The 8,798-nt window shown below is 35.1% G+C and overlaps 1 pseudogene; it reads left to right on the top strand.

Annotated features, from left to right (window-relative positions):
- Positions 1–4,991: 4,991 nt before the first annotated feature.
- Positions 4,992–5,452, top strand: LOC125162464 (60S ribosomal protein L26-like; annotated as a pseudogene).
- The last annotated feature ends 3,346 nt before the right edge of the window (positions 5,453–8,798 follow it).

Raw genomic sequence — 8,798 nt, 5'->3', positions numbered from 1 at the left:
ACATAGTACAAGATAAATAATACATATTTTTATGTTTGCTCTTAGGTAAAAGATAGGGCAAAGTCAGAGATTTCATAGATCTAATATAGAAAATATGGTCAGGTTAATTATCTTCACAAAAATAAGGGATATAAATAATTCTGAGATAAAAGGAAAAAGCTAAAATGACACTATTAGAGGAGTGGGAAGGAGCTCAGTGTTCCTGTAATAATGTCTCCCGGCTGTCATTGTAGTTCCACTCTAAAATTATCCTCTCCAGGCGCACCTGGGAGGCTCAGTCGGTTGTGGGTCCCACTTCGGCTCAGGTCATGATCTCGCGGCTCAGGAGTTCGAGCCCCGCGTCAGGCTCTGTGCTGACAGCTCAGAGCCTGGAGTCTGCTTCTGCTTCTGTGTCTCCCTCTCTCTCTGCCCCTAACCCACTCACATTCTGTCTCTGTCTCTCTCAAAAATAAATAAACATTAAAAAAATAAAATAAAATTATCCTTTCCAGTTGTTTTCAACAAAATCCCACCAAGGGAAATTCCCTATGGCTTTACTCAGCAGTGAAGATACTGGGTTCTTCCAGTCCTGTTCTAAGAAAGTAGCTACTCAACCACATGTAGCAACTGGGCACTTGAAATGTGGCTACTGCAACTGCAAGTCTTAACATTAAAAAAAAAGTTCTATTGAAGTTTGATTGATATACAAAGAATTACACATACTTACTGTGTACAATAATTGATGAGTTTGGACATATGCAAATGGAAGGTTTGAGTTTTAATTTTAATTACTTTGAATTATTTTACTTTATTATTTTTTAAAAAAAATGTTTGAGAGAGGGGGTGCAAGTGGGGAAGGGGCAGAGAGAAAGAGAGAGAGAATATCCCAAGCAGGCTCCACGCTCAGCACCAAACCCAATGTGGTGTTCAATGTTCAATCTCAGGACCATGAGATTAGGATGAGAACCAAAATCAAGAGTTGGCTCAATCGACTGAGACATCAGGTACCCCTTACTTTCAATTATTTTAAAAATAAATTCAAAAACTGATATTCAATTCAGTAATTGGGAAACTTTAAGCTGGGAACAACTTGGTTATGTCAATCTGCTCCAATTGTAAATTTATGAAATCTAAATGTAGATCCTTTTTAGGAAGCTGTCTGTACTACTTTTCATTCTTTTTCTTTTTGCTCCCCTGACTAGATAATGTCAAAGGATCTATGAGGTCACTAATTTTTTCTTCTGATCTAAAAAGAGTCAAACTCATAGAAAAAGAGAGTACAATGGTGATTGCCAGGGGCTGAGCAGAGGAAGAAATGGGAAATTTCTGTTCAATGGGTGGAAAGTTTCAGTTATGTAAGATGAACAAGTTCAGAGAACTGCTGTACAACATTATGCCTATAGTTAACAACACTGTGTTTAAAACTTTATAAATAGGGGAGATCTTATATTAAGCACTCTTACCTCAAAAAACAAACTACATGTGGATCAAGTATTTCAATAAAAACTTAGTGTTTAAATTGAAGTGCTAAGTGTAAAATACATCACATTTTTAAGATTCAGTACAACAATTAATATAACACAGCTTGATGGTATTTTAATTTTAAATGTTTATTTTTGAAAGAGAGACAGAGAGAGCATGAGCAGGGGAGGGGCAAAGAGAGAGGAAACAGAGGATCCTGAGCAGCTCTGTGCTGACAGCAGAGAGCTCAATGTGGGGCCTGAACTCATGAACTGTGAGATCATGACCTGAGCCAAAGTCGGATGCCTAACCGACTGAGCCACCCAGGCACCCTGAGGGTAGTTTTTAATGCATTGATTATTTATGGAAATAATCACAGTTTGAATACTTTAATATAAATCAAATATATTTGTAAAATTAATTTCAACTGTTTGTTTTTACTTTTTTCAATGTAGCTATTAGAAAATTTAGCATTACATTGTGGCTTACATTACATTTGTGTATATATATATATATATATACACAGAATATATATATATATTCTCTATTTTCCATGTGATAACACTGCTCAGCTCTTCCTAAGAAGATAATAGGGGATTTTTTATTCCATGTGCTTTAACGGGATGGACTTTTATGCCTTTTGGAATTGAAATATGAAAGCAAATCTAGTTTAAGCTGGAATCGGAATATTTTCTATACGTTTTGTCGAATTAAACTATCTCTAAATCTGAAGAAAGGTGGAAATTACTCCATTCGTACTCTGATCTAAAAAAGAAATCTGCAGCAATGCCAACAATATTCACTTTACCTTTGCTGGAACAAGCACATCAAGAGGAAAACGACCGTCTCCAAAGGCAGCTCATTCTATTTTATATAAGTGTTAATTCTTAGAAATGTCTTATTTATAACAAAATATTTAATTTTTAGTTATTGCTCCTTAGTCTGGAAAAATTAGGAATTGGTTTAATTCCTATTTCATGTAGCACCCCTTTCATATAGCATATTGCCTTGTCTCGGAGGCAAGTAATGATATTATAGCACCCTTACAAGCAGCAGCCCATTCCATCCTCAAGCATGGTGCCTTTTCCCCAAAGCTTATGTGGGCATTCTGATCCTTTTTCATTGTAATACTCATTTTGCAAAGCTCTCATTATTCGGAAAATCTCATTGCTAGAATTTGATGTCTCATCTTTTTCTTCCCCCCATTAGTAAATAAGAACCTTCCTAACCATAAACTATTTTATGGCTTTTTTTCCAAAATGGTTCATTCTCATAATCACTGCTGTATTTTACCTCTGAGCTGTATTGGTGATTTTTCTGTCAAGTCTTGTGGTCTTTAGCATGATTCCTATGATCCTTTTGATCTATTTTCCATTGATATTCCCCAAAATGTCCTTAGGCACATTTGCATTATTTTGGTATATTATTTTTCTTATTTTTTTCCTTAATATGTGTTCCTTTTCTTTCTTTCTTCTTTCTTTCTAACTTCCTTGGTATTAATTTTGGTGCTCTAAAAGTTTGCCAGTACTCCATAATCATTATGGAAAACAGTAAAATACAACCAATAAAAGGAAACAAAGAAAAAGTATCAATAAGTCTGTAATACGGATAAAGTCATTTTTAATATTTTAGATAATATCTAGTAAATTCTTATCTGTAGATACAATTTAACGTACATTTTAATAAATTCTAAATGAGATTTTGCTATCCCTATAACTTAGTACCAGTTTTATTTACTAATCAGACACACTAAACAACTGTAAAAACTGGTAAATGTACACTTGCAGTATTATGTACTGATTACATGACACAATGTTTTAATCTGTTCAAAATTTAGGTGGCATTTTTTCTTGTTTATAAGCAACACTGTGAGAAACATTAATTTTAACATATTTTGCGCAGTTTAAAACACCTGCCTTGGGGCGCCTGGGTGGCTCAGTTGATTAAGCATTTGACTTTGGCTCAGGTCATGATCTTGTGGTTCGTGGGTTCTAGCCCTGCATCCGGCTCTGTGCTGACAGCTCAGAGCCTGGAGCCTATTTCAGATTCTGTGTCTCCCTCTCTTTCTCTGCCCTTTTCCACTTGTGCTCTCTCAAAAATAAATAAACATTAAAAAAAATAAAAACAAAACAGCCTTTAGGATGATTCCTCAAACATAAAATTGATGAGTAAGAGATTTGGGAATTCTTTAGTCTTTAATATTCACTGTTAAAATTCTCTCTAGTAAGGTTATATCAATTTCTAATCCAACCTGTTTGGTGTTGAGGCACTAAGAACACATCATATCATTCTTCTACAGCTTTACAAATCTGATAGACAATAATGTTAGTTTGATATTGTTATAACTAATACCATCAAACATTTTTGTTCAAATATTTGTTGGCCATGTAAAAAGGCTGTTTTGGATTTGTTTTATGACTGCACATTTTCATTTGGGTGTTTTCTAAATAGATTTGATTGAATCTTTTATTGTAAATATTTTTATCAGTGGTGATTTGAATCCGTAAGCCATTTGTTACTTTAATATTTTGTTATTGTTAAATTTTCACAATTTTACATGGTCAAATCTTCTCTTTTCTCCAATTCTAATGAGGTAGTTGGTGAACAATGAGGATAAAGAGTGCCATTTAATAAAATGGCACAAAAATCCATACAATGGGCATATTTTATTAGACAAGTAATCATCTTATTCTTGATACCTTCACTTTAAAGTAGAAGGTGGAAGGATGTTAAGCAAATATTATAACCATCTTTTTTATCTTCTCGCATGCATTTATTAAAATTAAAGTTGTGGCCTAATTAATGTTTAACTATTAAAAAATAATTTTGTTCATTTCTGTTCTTATCAAATCCATAAGACAGTTTTGGGTAAGCTATTATAGGTTAAATGCCCATTATTCAGATGAATCTGTATTAGCTAGGCATGAACATCTATAGGCATTGATGTTTAGAGACTGTTGAAGGTAATATATTTTTGCTATAATCACAGAAGCCAAATATCTTTGGTTATACATAAATGTGTTCTTGAAGGCCACGTGCAATAGATGAAATACCAATGAAATGTAGAACTTATAATTTCTTCTCTGGATCATAACCTTGTTTTGCAATGCAAAAGAAATGGATACCACTGTAAAAATATAAGTTTGACCACCTACAACTAAATGGCCCCTGTTTAATGTTTTATAATCTAAAATGCAATTGTGAAAGTTGAAATACTTAAAACAGGCAAAGGTCAATATTCTTGCAAATTTTATTTTAAAACTTGCAATTAGTCTTGCACATAATGCAATTAACTTCAATCATTGACTAGAATCTCACAAAGAGAACCAATAACCTCTTGTTATTTGTCCTGTTATTCAATATTCCTATTTTTATTACTTTCATTAAAGTCTTCTTGTTTCTTACCTTTATTATTGGAAGAACCATTGAATGAAAGTGAGAAACAGTGAGATGCTCAGATATAGTGTGAGATCTAAAAAAGAGTGGTTTACAGAATCTACAGTAAAAGACTTGTATTAATAATGATGAATTTCGCTTCCCTTTTGCAGCCATTGCTGGAGCTGTAGCGGCCAACATGCAGTTCAATCTGTTTGTGACCTCTGACTGGAGCAAGAACCGTAAAAGGCATTTCAGTGCACCTTCCCACATTCGCAGGAAGATTATGTCTTCCCCTCTTTCCAAAGAGCTGCGACAGAAGTACAACATTCAATCCATGCCCATCCAGAAGGACGATGAAGTACAGGTTGTGTGAGGACACTACAAAGATCAGCAAATTGGCAAAGTAGTCCAGGTTTACAGGAGGAAATACGTCATCTACATTGAATGAGTACAGCGAGAGAAGGCCAATGGCACAACTGTACACGTGGGCATCCACACCAGCAAGGTGATTATCACTAGACCAAAACTGGGCAAAGACCGCAAAAAGATCCTTGAATGCAAAGGCAAATCTCGCCAAGTAGGAAAGGAAAAGGGCAAATATAAGGAAGAAACAATTGAGAAGATGCAGGAATAAAGTAATCTTCTATATGACATTAAATGAAAACTGTTACAATGATTAAAAAAATGTTGAATTTCATAGAAATGTAATAAAAAGTAAGCACGAGAAAGACCCCCAAGATCTAAGATTTTGGTCTCTGTTCTGAGTCCAGAATTGGTCAAAACTTTCATGAAAACAACCTTTTAAAAGTACAAATTTGGGGTGCCTGGGTGGCTCAGTCAGTTAACCGTCCGACTCTTGATCTCAGCTCAGGTCAGGATCTTGTGGGTTCGTGAGGTTGAGCCCACTTTGGGCTCTGTTGTCAGTGCTTGGGATTCTCTCTCTCTCCCTTTCTTTGTGCCCCTCCCTTGCTTGTGCACACTCTCTCAACATTAATAAAGTTTAAAACAATAAAAAAAATAAAAAAATTATATATATTACACCTCCCCCTCCAATTAAGCCCACCAATTGTTTTCCATCTCCTCTAGAACAGTATCTGAACTCCTTACCTTTACACATAAGAACATCCCTCATTTATTCATCTCCTCAATCTTATTCATCAGCACTTTCAAGTTATACTTTTTTTCCTTCCAGTTCCATCAGAATTATGTACAACTCTCTAATTGTAATACACATGTTAATCCCAACATTTCCCCCCATTTCTAATCTTAAAAACTCATCTGTGTGACCATGCTTTAGAGGGTCCTCATCTCTAAAACATTCCCTGATATCCTCAGGCCCTAGCAGAGTTAATCACAGTTTTTTTCCACTTCCTGCTGCCACTTTCTACCCTCATCCCTCTAATTCCACTGTACTTATCATTCTTTGGTTATAGTTGTCTCTCATAACACACTGTGAACTCTTTGAGAGCAGGAACTGTGACATATTAATCTTTGTATTTACAACACTTAACACAGTGCCTGGCATATAGGAAGCATCTAATAAATATTTGTTGGATAAATAAAAAATAAATGAATGAATAAATGAATGAGAAAGTAACTGCTCTTAAAGACCTTGGGAAAATAAAATGACTTTTGAAGTAATCCAAGTTATATGAATAGCACACACAATTTGGTCTTCAATGTTCCTTTGCCACAAAATTTGATTTAATGTCAAGAGAGGAAAGTAGCTATGGTGGCTTATTTCATTGACTAAGCATTTTTGGGGCCAAAAGAAAGCAGATGTGACCATTTAGGAGGGTATTTATCTTACAAAGGGCATTAGGACTGTAGAGAAAAGGCTATGAAATCACTCTTTTCAAAGAACACAGAAGTGAATTGACGAGGGGTTTAGTAAGTGGCAATTTTGTAGCTGGCTGTGTTCCTCCAGTTTGTCATTGTCACTGGAGAAGTTGCCAAACCACAGCTCTATCCCAGGATGAAATTAAATATAATTTGGTTAACTGAAAATAGTCAATATTCACAAATGCATAGAGACACTTATAGCTATACCCCAAGTTAAAATGCCAGGTTGATTGCATTCCAATCATAAATTAACAAGTGTTATTATTAGCTGTTCCAGTAAAATAGAATTTATATCACCATACATATTAGATACTTTCTAAAGATAAGAAAGTAGTCCTTTTTTGTTTTGTTTTGTTTTTTTTTTTACTTTTATTCTGACACTATCATCAACAACAACAAAAACAAGATAAGGGAAGAATATACACAAAAATTTAAAATATTGATTTTATGTGAAGAATTATTATTAATATAGAAATAAAGGGACATGCCTGAAGAATAAAGGGCTTCTGCATCTGTTCTCTCTCCTTTCTCAATCCAAACTAGTATCCTAACTAGTGTTCCTAACTAGATTCAGTGAAGAACTATAATGTACTGAATGCCAAATCCTTGGTTTATTGAATTGTCCTCTTTTTCTCTTGGCTAAAAGCTTTTGTGGTGGAGCTAAAGCCCCAGCAAACTGCATTTTTCTCCTCATGAATAAGTTCAGGTAAAAGGATGCTGCATTTTCTGGGACTCCTTTCTGCCTCTTTGCCAGGAAAGGTGAGGAATAAAAATTCTTCCTATCTACATGAAAAATTGCAATGGGGGAAGATAATTTACTGAAATATTAGTGTGTATGTATTTTTTTTCTCTTACAGTTCTCTTCCCTTCCTGTCAAGAAGATAGACGGACACTTCTGTCATCCTTCCTGTAGAATTGGGTGGGTCTGACAAGGCTCAGGCATCATGCTTATGGAGGGAAGGAACTAGACAGAAATAGAAATGTAATAGCTGGATATTTCAGAGACCAGGTGGGAACTGAGGTCTTCAAATTCTGTGAGCCAAAGCCAAGAGGTCTATATGCCAAGCCCAGGACTCTGGTGAGGAGGCACAACCTTGAAAATGCAAGGAAATCTGTTGATAACACCCTGGGGACTGGATCATAATTTTGTCTTCAAATTTATTATGGAGGTGGAACTACTTTTTAAACAAGGAAGGTCTCTTCAATGATGCCATCTTAGAAAAGGAAGGTATGTGTAGCAATTGTGGTAGGTTAGGGATATATATATCTATATATCTATATCTATATATATATACACATATATCTATATATCTATATATCTATATCTATATCTATATATCTATATATATCTATATATATATATATATATATCTCCTTCCTGAAGGATGAAGTACCACTTTACAAGTTACTGAGGGTAGACAACCCATTGCTCTAATGGGATGAAGTGCTAGTGTCAGATTTACTTGATTTGAGTAAAATACAGTAATGCAACATTTCTGTGTCACCACCAAGTTTGTAGAAATGAGATTCATTCCTGAAAAATCAATTAAATAAGACACTCATTTATAAAATGAAGGGATACTGGATACTAGAAGAACATATGCTTGAGATAGGGAGTGATGGGAAGTTTGAAATGTGGGGAGTGGGCAAGAGAAAGTTAAATCCTCACATTGGTGTTGATGGAGATGGCAGGGTGCGAGAAAACTTTGACTCAGGGCATTTTCCTTCTCCTACATCATACTTTTCTTTTTCCTTTCCAAAACTTTGTTTGTACCTTTTCTGTGATTTTGTTCCCTCTTGGATTCTCAGATACACAGCATTTCCTTCCAACACAGTACCCAATGTCAGACCAAATGACTTTGTAAATAATTTAGAAATATGTCAGGATGATACCTGAGGAACTGCACCCAGGCATTCTGTTGTAGAACTGTCCTTAGGAGGCACATTGCCCTCTTACCCAACCTAGGACTTTGGAATATTGCTGGGCACGAGTTCTCCTCTGTGCAAGGACTGATATGTATAAATGTACAAACACGTTCAAGTAGATTACAAAAACACAAATGTGCACGTGCCTGTGAGTTGCTATCCATTGAGAAACCATAACACATACAAATTAATAAATAGTAACTATGTTGACA

The sequence above is a fragment of the Prionailurus viverrinus genome, chromosome A3 (genome assembly GCF_022837055.1).
Source record: "Prionailurus viverrinus isolate Anna chromosome A3, UM_Priviv_1.0, whole genome shotgun sequence".
NCBI classification, from domain to species: domain Eukaryota; kingdom Metazoa; phylum Chordata; class Mammalia; order Carnivora; family Felidae; genus Prionailurus; species Prionailurus viverrinus.
Note: the sequence above shows the minus strand (reverse complement) of the source record. Positions and strands in the feature narration are given on the sequence as shown.